Genomic DNA, 12,754 nt, shown 5'->3' on the forward strand with positions numbered 1-12,754 from the left:
TCACTCTCTTGAGCCTCTGCATCACTCTCTTGAGGTCTCTGCATCACTCTCTTAAGCCTCTGCATCCCTCTCTGGATCCTCAGCATCCCTCTCTTGAGCCTTTTGCAGCACTCTCTTGAGCCTCTGCATCAGTCTCTTGAGCCTCTGCATCCCTCTCTTCAGCCTCTGCATCACTCTCTTGAGCCTCTGCATCACTCTCACATATCGTGATACTAGATGAAATAGTATCGAAATATTGGTAAAAATGAATATATTTACGTAATATCAAACTACATGAAAAACGTGAAAAAATTAACTATTTAATCATATTTGAGGATTTTAACTTCAAATCATAGATCGAGGTTTCGTATTATTTAGATCCAAGAAATGACGTATGACAATGTTGTTTCCAATATAAATGATAAAAAACAATGTGTTTTCATTAGAATTAACTAAAATGTTCTTGAGTTTCCGTTTATATTACCGATGGAAGATGTACACGAAAACATCTCTATTCCGGCTGGAACGTCGATATATGCAATAAAAACAGAACTCCTCCCCTTATCAATATCTTACTCAGTATTTAAACGAGAAACAAATAGTTGATTGAAAATGAAGTATTTAAGGTTATTATCTAATCAATTATGTGTTTGCATCATTTTTATCGTATATATAATGAATTAATACCTATAAACTGAAAATTCACAAAAACGTGGAAAAACGGCAAAATAGTGCCTAATTCGATGATATTTTGTTTAAATCACATAGAGGAAAAGGGGATGATACACGTCAAAATATTGATTCGAGGATTTTTCGTACGAAACAAAATGCAAGAAAACTTGCTTAAAATGCAATATTATGCGAAATTCTGAGATTTGAAGGCCAAATCACATATCGTGATACTACATGAAATAGTATCGAAATATTGATAAAAATTAATATATATACGTAATATCAAACTAGATGATTAACGTGAAAAAAGAAACTATTTTACCATATTTGAGGATTTTAACTACAAAAAATAGAGCGATGTTTCGTATTATTTAGATCCAAGAAAAGACATATGACAATGGTGTTTCCAATACAAATGATAAAAACAATGTGTTTTCATTAGAATTAACTAAAATATTCCTGATTTTCCGTTTATATTACCGATGGAAGATGTACACGAAAACATCTCTATTCCGGCTGGAACGTCGATATATGCAATAAAAACAGAACTCCTCCCCTTTTCAATATCTTACTCAGTATATAAACGAGAAACAAATAGTTGATTGAAAATGAAGTATTTATGGTTATTATATAATCAATTATGTGTTTGCATCATTTTTATCGTATATATAATGAATTAATACCTATAAACTGAAAATTCACAAAAACGTGGAAAAACGGCAAAATATTGCCTAATTCGATGATATTTTCATTAAATCACATAGAGGATAAGGGGATGATAAACGTCAAAATATTGCTAAATTCGATGATTTTACGTACGAAACAAAATGCAAGAAAACTTTCTTAAAATGCAATATTATGCGAAATTCTCAGATTTGAACGCCAAATCACATATCGTGATACTACATGAAATAGTATCGAAGTATTGGTAAAAATGAATATATTTACGTAATATCAAACTACATGAAAAACGTGAAAAAAGTCATTACATAACCATATTTGAGGATTTTAACTTCAAATCATAGAGCGAGGTTTCGTATTATTTAGATCCAAGAAAAGACATTTGACAATGTTGTTTCCAATACGAATGATAAAACACAATGTGTTTCCAATACGGATGATAAAAAACAATGTGTTTCCATACGAATTAACTAAAATGTTATTGATTTTCCTTTTATATTACCGATGGAAATGTACACGTAAAACCGCTCTATTCCGGCTGAAACGACGATATATGCAATAAAAACAGAACTTCTCCCCTTTTCAATATCTTACTCAGTATTTTAACGAGAAACAAATAGATGATTGAAAATGAAGTATTTAAGGTTATTATCTAATCAATTATGTGTTTGCATCATTTTTATCGTATATTTAATGAATTAATAACAAATAACTGAAAATTCCCAAAAACGTGAAAAACCGCTAAATATTGCCTAATTCGAGGATGTTTTGTTTAAATCACATAAAGGAAAAGGAGGATGATAGACGTCAAAATATTGCTAAATTCGATGATTTTTCGTACGAAACAAAATGCAAGAAAACTTGCTTAAAATGCAATATTATGCGAAATTCTGAGATATGAAGGCCAAATCACATATCGTGATACTACATAAAATAGTATCGAAATATTGGTAAAAATGTACGTAATATACGTATTATCAAACTACATGATTAACGTGAAAAAGTCACTATTTTACCATATTTGAGGATTTTAACTTCAAATCATAGAGCGAGGTTTCGTATTATTTAGGTCCAAGAAAAGACATATGACAATGTTGTTTCCAATACGAATGATAAAACACAAAGTGTTTAAAATACGGATGATAAAAAACAATGTGTTTCCATATGAATTAACTAAAATGTTATTGATTTTCCGTTTATATTACCGATGGAAATGTACATGTAAAACCGCTCTAATCCGGCTGAAACGTCGATATATGCAATAAAAACCGAACTTCTCCCCTTTTCAATATCTTATTCAGAATTTTAACGAGAAACAAAAAGATGATTGAAAATGAAGTATTTAAGGTTATTATCTAATCAATTATTATTTTGCATCATTTTTATCGTATATATAATGAATTAATACCTATAAACTGAAAATTCACAAAAACGTGGAAAAACGGCAAAATATTGCCTAATTCGATAATATTTTGTTTAAATCACATAAAGGAAAAGGAGACGATAAACGTCAAAATATTGCTAAATTCGATGATTTTTCGTACGAAACAAAATGCAAGAAAACTTGCTTAAAATGCAATATTATGCGAAATTATGAGATTTGAACGCCAAATCACATATCGTGATACTACATGAAATAGTATCGAAATATTGGTAAAAATGAATATATTTACGTAATATCAAACTACATGAAAAACGTGAAAAAAGTCATTATATAACCATATTTGAGGATTTTAACTTCAAATCATAGAGCGAGGTTTCGTATTATTTAGATCCAAGAAAAGACATATGACAATGTTGTTTCCAATATAAATGATAAAAAACAATGTGTTTTCATTAGAATTAACTAAAATGTTCTTGATTTTCCGTTTAAATTACCGATGGAAGATGTACACGTAAAACCGCTCTAATCAGGCTGAAACGTCGATATATGCAATATAAACCGAACTTCTCCCCTTTTCAATATCTTACTCAGTATTTTAACAAGAAACAAATAGATGATTGAAAATGTTTTAAGGTTATTATCTAATCAATTGTGTGTTTGCATCATTTTTATCGTATATATAATGAATTAATACCCATAGACTGAAATTTCACAAAACCGTGGAAAAACGGCAAAATATTGCCAAATTCGATGATATTTTGTTTAAATCACATAAAGGAAAAGGAGATGATAAACGTCAAAATATTGCTAAATTCGATGATTTTTCATACGAAACAAAATGCAAGAAAACTTGCCTAAAATGCAATATTATGCGAAATTCGGAGATATGAAGGCCAAATCACATATCGTGATACTAGATGAAATAGTATCGAAGTATTGGTAAAAATTAATATATTTACGTAATATCAAACTACATGAAAAACGTGAAAAAATTAACTATTTAATAGTATTTGAGGATTTTAACTTCAAATCATAGAGCGAGGTTTCGTATTATTTAGATCCAATAAATGACATATGACAATGTTGTTTCCAATACAAATGATAAAAAACAATGTGTTGTCATTAGAATTAACTAAAATGTTCTTGATTTTCCGTTTATATTACCGATGGAAGATGTACACGAAAACATCTCTTTTCCGGCTGGAACGTCGATATATGCAATAAAAACAGAACTCCTCCCCTTTTCAATATCTTACTCAGTATTTAAACGAGAAACAAATAGTTGATTGAAAATGAAGTATTTAAGGTTATTATATAATCAATTATGTGTTTGCATCATTTTTATCGTATATATAATGAATTAATACCTGTAAACTGAAAATTCACAAAAACGTGGAAAAACGGCAAAATATTGCCTAATTCGATGATATTTTGTTTAAATCACATAGAGGAAAAGGGGATGATACACGTCAAAATATTGATTCGAGGATTTTTCGTACGAAACAAAATGCAAGAAAACTTGCTTAAAATGCAATATTATGCGAAATTCTGAGATTTGAAGGCCAAATCACATATCGTGATACTACATGAAATAGTATCGAAATATTGATAAAAATTAATATATATACGTAATATCAAACTACATGATTAACATGAAAAAAGAATCTATTTTACCATATTTGAGGATTTTAACTTCAAAAAATAGAGCGATGTTTCGTATTATTTAGATCCAGGAAAAGACATATGACAATGTTGTTTCCAATACAAATGATAAAAACAACGTGTTTTCATTAGAATTAACTAAAATATTCCTGATTTTCCGTTTATATTACCGATGGAAGATGTACACGAAAACATCTCTATTCCGGCTGGAACGTCGATATATGCAATAAAAACAGAACTCCTCCCCTTTTCAATATCTTACTCAGTATTTAAACGAGAAAGAAATAGTTGATTGAAAATGAAGTATTTAAGGTTATTATATAATCAATTATGTGTTTGTATCATTTTTATCGTATATATAATGAATTAATACCTATAAACTGAAAATTCACAAAAACGTGGAAAAACGGCAAAATAATGCCTAATTCGATGATATTTTGTTTAAATTACGTAGAGGAAAAGGGGATGATAAACGTCGAAATATTGCTAAATTCGATGATTTTTCGTACGAAACAAAATGCAAGAAAACTTGCTTAAAATGATATATTATGCGAAATTCTGAGATTTGAACGCCAAATCACATATCGTGATACTACATGAAATAGTATCGAAGTATTGGTAAAAATGAATATATTAACGTAATATCAAACTACATGATTAACGTGAAAAAGTCACTATTTTACCATATTTGAGGATTTTAACTTCAAATCATAGAGCGAGGTTTCGTATTATTTAGATCTAAGAAAAGACATATGACAATGTTGTTTCCAATACGAATGATAAAAAACAATGTGTTTCCAATACGGATGATAAAAAACAATGTGTTTCCATATGAATTAACTAAAATGTTATTGATTTTCCGTTTATATTACCGATGGAAATGTACACGTAAAACCGCTCTATTCCGGCTGAAACGTCGATATATGCAATAAAAACAGAACTTCTCCCATTTTCAATATCTTACTCAGTATTTTAACGAGAAACAAATAGATGATTGAAAATGAAGTATTTAAGGTTATTATCTAATCAATTATGTGTTTGCATCATTTTTATCGAATATTTAATGAATTAATAACAAATAACTGAAAATTCACAAAAACGTGAAAAACCGCTAAATATTGCCTAATTCGAGGATGTTTTGTTTAAATCACATAAAGGAAAAGGGGATGATAAACGTCAAAATGTTGCTAAATTCGATGATTTTTCGTACGAAACAAAATGCAAGAAAACTTGCTTAAAATGCAATATTATGCGACATTCTGAGATATGAAGGCCAAATCACATATCGTGATACTACATGAAATAGGATCGAAATATTGGTAAAAATGAATATATTTACGTAATATCAAACTACATGATTAACGTGAAAAAGTCACTATTATACCATATTTGAGGATTTTATCTTCAAATCATAGAGCGAGGTTTCGTATTATTTGGATCCAAGAAAAGACATATGACAATGTTGTTTCCAATACGAATGATAAGAAACAATGTGTTTTCATTAGAATTAACTAAAATGTTCTTGATTTTCCGTTTATATTACCGATGGAAGATGTACACGTAAAACCGCTCTAATCCGGCTGAAACGTCGATATATGCAACAAAAACCGAACTTCTCCCCTTTTCAATATCTTATTCAGAATTTTAACAAGAAACAAATAGATGATTGGAAATTAAGTATTTAAGGTTATTATCTAATCAATTATTATTTTGCATCATTTTTATCGTATATATAATGAATTAATACCTATAAACTGAAAATTCACAAAAACGTGGAAAAATGGCAAAATATTGCCTAATTCGATGATATTTTGTTTAAATCACATAAAGGAAAAGTAGACGATAAACGTCAAAATATTGCTAAATTCGATTATTTTTCGTACGAAACAAAATGCAAGAAAACTTGCTTATAATGCAATATTATGCGATATTCTGAGATTTGAAGGCCAAATCACATACCGTGAAACTACATGAATTAGTATCGAAATATTGGTAAAAATGAATATATTTACGTAATATCAAACTACATGAAAAACGTGAAAAAATTAACTATTTAATAGTATTTGAGGATTTTAACTTCAAATCATAGAGCGAGGTTTCGTATTATTTAGATCCAATAAATGACATATGACAATGTTGTTTCCAATACAAATGATAAAAAACAATGTGTTTTCATTAGAATTAACTAAAATGTTCTTGATTTTCCGTTTATATTACCGATGGAAGATGTACACGAAAACATCTCTTTTCCGGCTGGAACGTCGATATATGCAATAAAAACAGAACTCCTCCCCTTTTCAATATCTTACTCAGTATTTAAACGAGAAACAAATAGTTGATTGAAAATGAAGTATTTAAGGTTATTATATAATCAATTATGTGTTTGCATCATTTTTATCGTATATATAATGAATTAATACCTGTAAACTGAAAATTCACAAAAACGTGGAAAAACGGCAAAATATTGCCTAATTCGATGATATTTTGTTTAAATCACATAGAGGAAAAGGGGATGATACACGTCAAAATATTGATTCGAGGATTTTTCGTACGAAACAAAATGCAAGAAAACTTGCTTAAAATGCAATATTATGCGAAATTCTGAGATTTGAAGGCCAAATCACATATCGTGATACTACATGAAATAGTATCGAAATATTGATAAAAATTAATATATATACGTAATATCAAACTACATGATTAACATGAAAAAAGAATCTATTTTACCATATTTGAGGATTTTAACTTCAAAAAATAGAGCGATGTTTCGTATTATTTAGATCCAGGAAAAGACATGACAATGTTGTTTCCAATACAAATGATAAAAACAACGTGTTTTCATTAGAATTAAATAAAATATTCCTGATTTTCCGTTTATATTACCGATGGAAGATGTACACGAAAACATCTCTATTCCGGCTGGAACGTCGATATATGCAATAAAAACAGAACTCCTCCCCTTTTCAATATCTTACTCAGTATTTAAACGAGAAAGAAATAGTTGATTGAAAATGAAGTATTTAAGGTTATTATATAATCAATTATGTGTTTGTATCATTTTTATCGTATATATAATGAATTAATACCTATACACTGAAAATTCACAAAAACGTGGAAAAACGGCAAAATATTGCCTAATTCGATGATATTTTGTTTAAATTACGTAGAGGAAAAGGGGATGATAAACGTCGAAATATTGCTAAATTCGATGATTTTTCGTACGAAACAAAATGCAAGAAAACTTGCTTAAAATGATATATTATGCGAAATTCTGAGATTTGAACGCCAAATCACATATCGTGATACTACATGAAATAGTATCGAAGTATTGGTAAAAATGAATATATTAACGTAATATCAAACTACATGATTAACGTGAAAAAGTCACTATTTTACCATATTTGAGGATTTTAACTTCAAATCATAGAGCGAGGTTTCGTATTATTTAGATCTAAGAAAAGACATATGACAATGTTGTTTCCAATACGAATGATAAAAAACAATGTGTTTCCAATACGGATGATAAAAAACAATGTGTTTCCATATGAATTAACTAAAATGTTATTGATTTTCCGTTTATATTACCGATGGAAATGTACACGTAAAACCGCTCTATTCCGGCTGAAACGTCGATATATGCAATAAAAACAGAACTTCTCCCATTTTCAATATCTTACTCAGTATTTTAACGAGAAACAAATAGATGATTGAAAATGAAGTATTTAAGGTTATTATCTAATCAATTATGTGTTTGCATCATTTTTATCGAATATTTAATGAATTAATAACAAATAACTGAAAATTCACAAAAACGTGAAAAACCGCTAAATATTGCCTAATTCGAGGATGTTTTGTTTAAATCACATAAAGGAAAAGGGGATGATAAACGTCAAAATGTTGCTAAATTCGATGATTTTTCGTACGAAACAAAATGCAAGAAAACTTGCTTAAAATGCAATATTATGCGACATTCTGAGATATGAAGGCCAAATCACATATCGTGATACTACATGAAATAGGATCGAAATATTGGTAAAAATGAATATATTTACGTAATATCAAACTACATGATTAACGTGAAAAAGTCACTATTATACCATATTTGAGGATTTTATCTTCAAATCATAGAGCGAGGTTTCGTATTATTTGGATCCAAGAAAAGACATATGACAATGTTGTTTCCAATACGAATGATAAGAAACAATGTGTTTTCATTAGAATTAACTAAAATGTTCTTGATTTTCCGTTTATATTACCGATGGAAGATGTACACGTAAAACCGCTCTAATCCGGCTGAAACGTCGATATATGCAACAAAAACCGAACTTCTCCCCTTTTCAATATCTTATTCAGAATTTTAACAAGAAACAAATAGATGATTGGAAATTAAGTATTTAAGGTTATTATCTAATCAATTATTATTTTGCATCATTTTTATCGTATATATAATGAATTAATACCTATAAACTGAAAATTCACAAAAACGTGGAAAAATGGCAAAATATTGCCTAATTCGATGATATTTTGTTTAAATCACATAAAGGAAAAGTAGACGATAAACGTCAAAATATTGCTAAATTCGATTATTTTTCGTACGAAACAAAATGCAAGAAAACTTGCTTATAATGCAATATTATGCGATATTCTGAGATTTGAAGGCCAAATCACATACCGTGAAACTACATGAATTAGTATCGAAATATTGGTAAAAATGAATATATTTACGTAATATCAAACTACATGATTAACGTGAAAAAAGTAACTATTTTACCATATTCGAGGATATTACCTTCAAATCATAGAGCGATGTTTCGTATTTTTTAAATCCAAGAAAAGACATATGACAATGTTGTTTCCAATACAAATGATAAAAAACAATGTGTTTTCAATAGAATTAACTAAAGTGTTCTTGATTTTCTGTTTATATTACCGATGGAAGATGTACACGTAAAACTACTCTAATCCGGCTGAAACGTTGATATATGCAATAAAAACCGAACTTCTCCCCTTTTCAATATCTTACTCAGTATTTTAACGACAAACAAATAGATGATTGAAAATGAAGTATTTAAGGTTATTATCTAATCAATTATGTGTTTGCATCATTTTTATCGTATATATAATGAATTAATACCTATAAACTGAAAATTCACAAAAACGTGGAAAAACGGCAAAATATTGCCTAATTCGATGATATTTTGTTTAAATCACATAGAGGAAAAGGGGATGATAAACGTCAAAATATTGCTAAATTCGATGATTTTTCGTACGAAACAAAATGCAAGAAAACTTGCTTAAAATGCCATATTATGCGAAATTCTGAGATTTGAACGCCAAATCACATATCGTGATACTACATGAAATAGTATCGAAGTATAAAAACCGAACTTCTCCCCTTTTCAATATCTTATTCAGAATTTTAACAAGAAACAAATAGATGATTGAAAATGAAGTATTTAAGGTTATTATCTAATCAATTATGTGTTTGCATCTTTTTTATCGTATATATAATGAATTAATACCTATAAACTGAAAATTCACAAAAACGTGGAAAAACGGCAAAATATTGCCTAATTCGATGATATTTTGTTTAAATCACATAAAGGAAAAGTAGACGATAAACGTCAAAATATTGCTTAATTCGATGATTTTTCCTACGAAACAAAATGCAAGAAAACTTGCTTAAAATGCAATATTATGCGATATTCTGAGATTTGAAGGCCAAATCACATACCGTGAAACTACATGAATTAGTATCGAAATATTGGTAAAAATTAATATATTTACGTAATATCAAACTACATGATTAACGTGAAAATTCACTATTTTTCCATATTTGAGGATTTTAACTTCAAATCATTGAGCGAGGTTTCGTATTATTTAGATCCAAGAAAAGGCATATGACACTGTTGTTTCCAATACGAATGATAAAAAACAATGTGTTTCCAATACGAATGATAAAAAACAATGTGTTTTCATTAGAATTAACTAAAATGTTCTTGATTTTCCGTTTATATTACCGATGGAAGATGTACACGTAAAACCGCTCTAATCCGGCTGAAACGTCGATATATGCAATAAAAACCGAACTTCTCCCTTTTTCAATATCTTACTCAGTATTTTAACGAGAAACAAATAGATGATTGAAAATGAAGTATTTAAGGTTATTATCTAATCAATTATGTGTTTGCATCATTTTTATCGTATATATAATGAATTAATACCTATAAACTGAAAATTCACAAAAACGTGGAAAAACGGCAAAATATTGCCTAATTCGATGATATTTTGTTTAAATCACATAGAGGAAAAGGAGACGATAAACGTCAAAATATTGCTAAATTCGATGATTTTTCGTACGAAACAAAATGCAAGAAAACTTGCTTAAAATGCAATATTATGCGAAATTCTGAGATTTGAAGGCCAAATCACATATCGTGATACTACATGAAATAGTATCGAAATATTGGTAAAAATGAATATATTTACGTAATATCAAACTACATGAAAAACGTGAAAAAAGTCAATATATAACCATATTTGAGGATTTTAACTTCAAATCATAGAGCGAGGTTTCGTATTATTTAGATCCAAGAAAAGACATATGACAATGTTGTTTCCAATACAAATGATAAAAAACAATGTGTTTTCATTAGAATTAACTAAAATGTTCTTGATTTTCCGTTTAAATTACCGATGGAAGATGTACACGTAAAACCGCTCTAATCCGGCTGAAACGTCGATATATGCAATAAAAACCGAACTTCTCCCCTTTTCAATATCTTACTCAGTAGTTAAACGAGAAACAAATAGTTGATTGAAAATGAAGTATTTAAGGTTATTATATAATCAATTATATGTTTACATCATTTTTATCGTATATATAATGAATTAATACCTATAAACTGAAAATTCACAAAAACGTGGAAAAACGGCAAAATATTGCCTTATTCGATGATGTTTTGTTTAAATCACATGAAGGAAAAGGGGATGATAAACGTCAAAATATTGCTAAATTCGATGATTTTTCGTACGAAACAAAATGCAAGAAAACTTGCTTAAAATGCAATATTATGCGAAATTCTGAGATTTGAAGGTCAAATCACATATCGTGATACTACATGAAATAGTATCGAAATATTGGTAAAAATGAATATATTTACGTAATATCAAACTACATGATTAACGTGAAAAAGTAACTATTTTACCATATTCGAGGATATTACCTTCAAATCATAGAGCGATGTTTCGTATTTTTTAAATCCAAGAAAAGACATATGACAATGTTGTTTCCAATACAAATGATAAAAAACAATGTGTTTTCAATAGAATTAACTAAAATGTTCTTGATTTTCTCTTTATATTACCGATGGAAGATGTACACGTAAAACCGCTCTAATCCGGCTGAAACGTCGATATATGCAATAAAAATCGAACTTCTCCCCTTTTCAATATCTTACTCAGTATTTTAACGAGAAACAAATAGATGATTGAAAATGAAGTATTTAAGGTTATTATCTAATCAATTATGTGTTTGCATCATTTTTATCGTATATATAATGAATTAATACCTATAAACTGAAAATTCACAAAAACGTGGAAAAACGGCAAAATATTGCCTAATTCGATGATATTTTGTTTAAATCACATAAAGGAAAAGTAGACGATAAACGTCAAAATATTGCTAAATTCGATGATTTTTCGTACGAAACAAAATGCAAGAAAACTTGCTTAAAATGCAATATTATGCGATATTCTGAGATTTGAAGGCCAAATCACATACCGTGAAAATACATGAATTAGTATCGAAATATTGGTAAAAATGAATATATTTACGTAATATCAAACTACATGATTAACGTGAAAATTCACTATTTTTCCATATATGAGGATTTTAACTTCAAATCATTGAGCGAGGTTTCGTATTATTTAGATCCAAGAAAAGGCATATGAAAATGTTGTTTCCAATACGAATGATAAAAAACAATGTGTTTCCAATACGAATGATAAAAAACAATGTGTTTTCATTAGAATTAACTAAAATGTTCTTGATTTTCAGTTTATATTACCGATGGAAGATGTACACGTAAAACCGCTCTAATCCGGCTGAAACGTCGATATATGCAATAAAAACCGAACTTCTCCCCTTTTCAATATCTTACTCAGTATTTTAACGAGAAACAAATAGATGATTGAAAATGAAGTATTTAAGGTTATTATCTAATCAATTATGTGTTTGCATCATTTTTATCGTATATATAATGAACTAATACCTATAAACTGAAAATTCACAAAAACGTGGAAAAACGGCAAAATATTGCCTTATTCGATGAGGTTTTGTTTAAATCACATAGAGGAAAAGGAGACGATAAACGT

The sequence above is a fragment of the Procambarus clarkii genome, chromosome 69 (assembly GCF_040958095.1).
Source record: "Procambarus clarkii isolate CNS0578487 chromosome 69, FALCON_Pclarkii_2.0, whole genome shotgun sequence".
Classification (NCBI taxonomy): domain Eukaryota; kingdom Metazoa; phylum Arthropoda; class Malacostraca; order Decapoda; family Cambaridae; genus Procambarus; species Procambarus clarkii.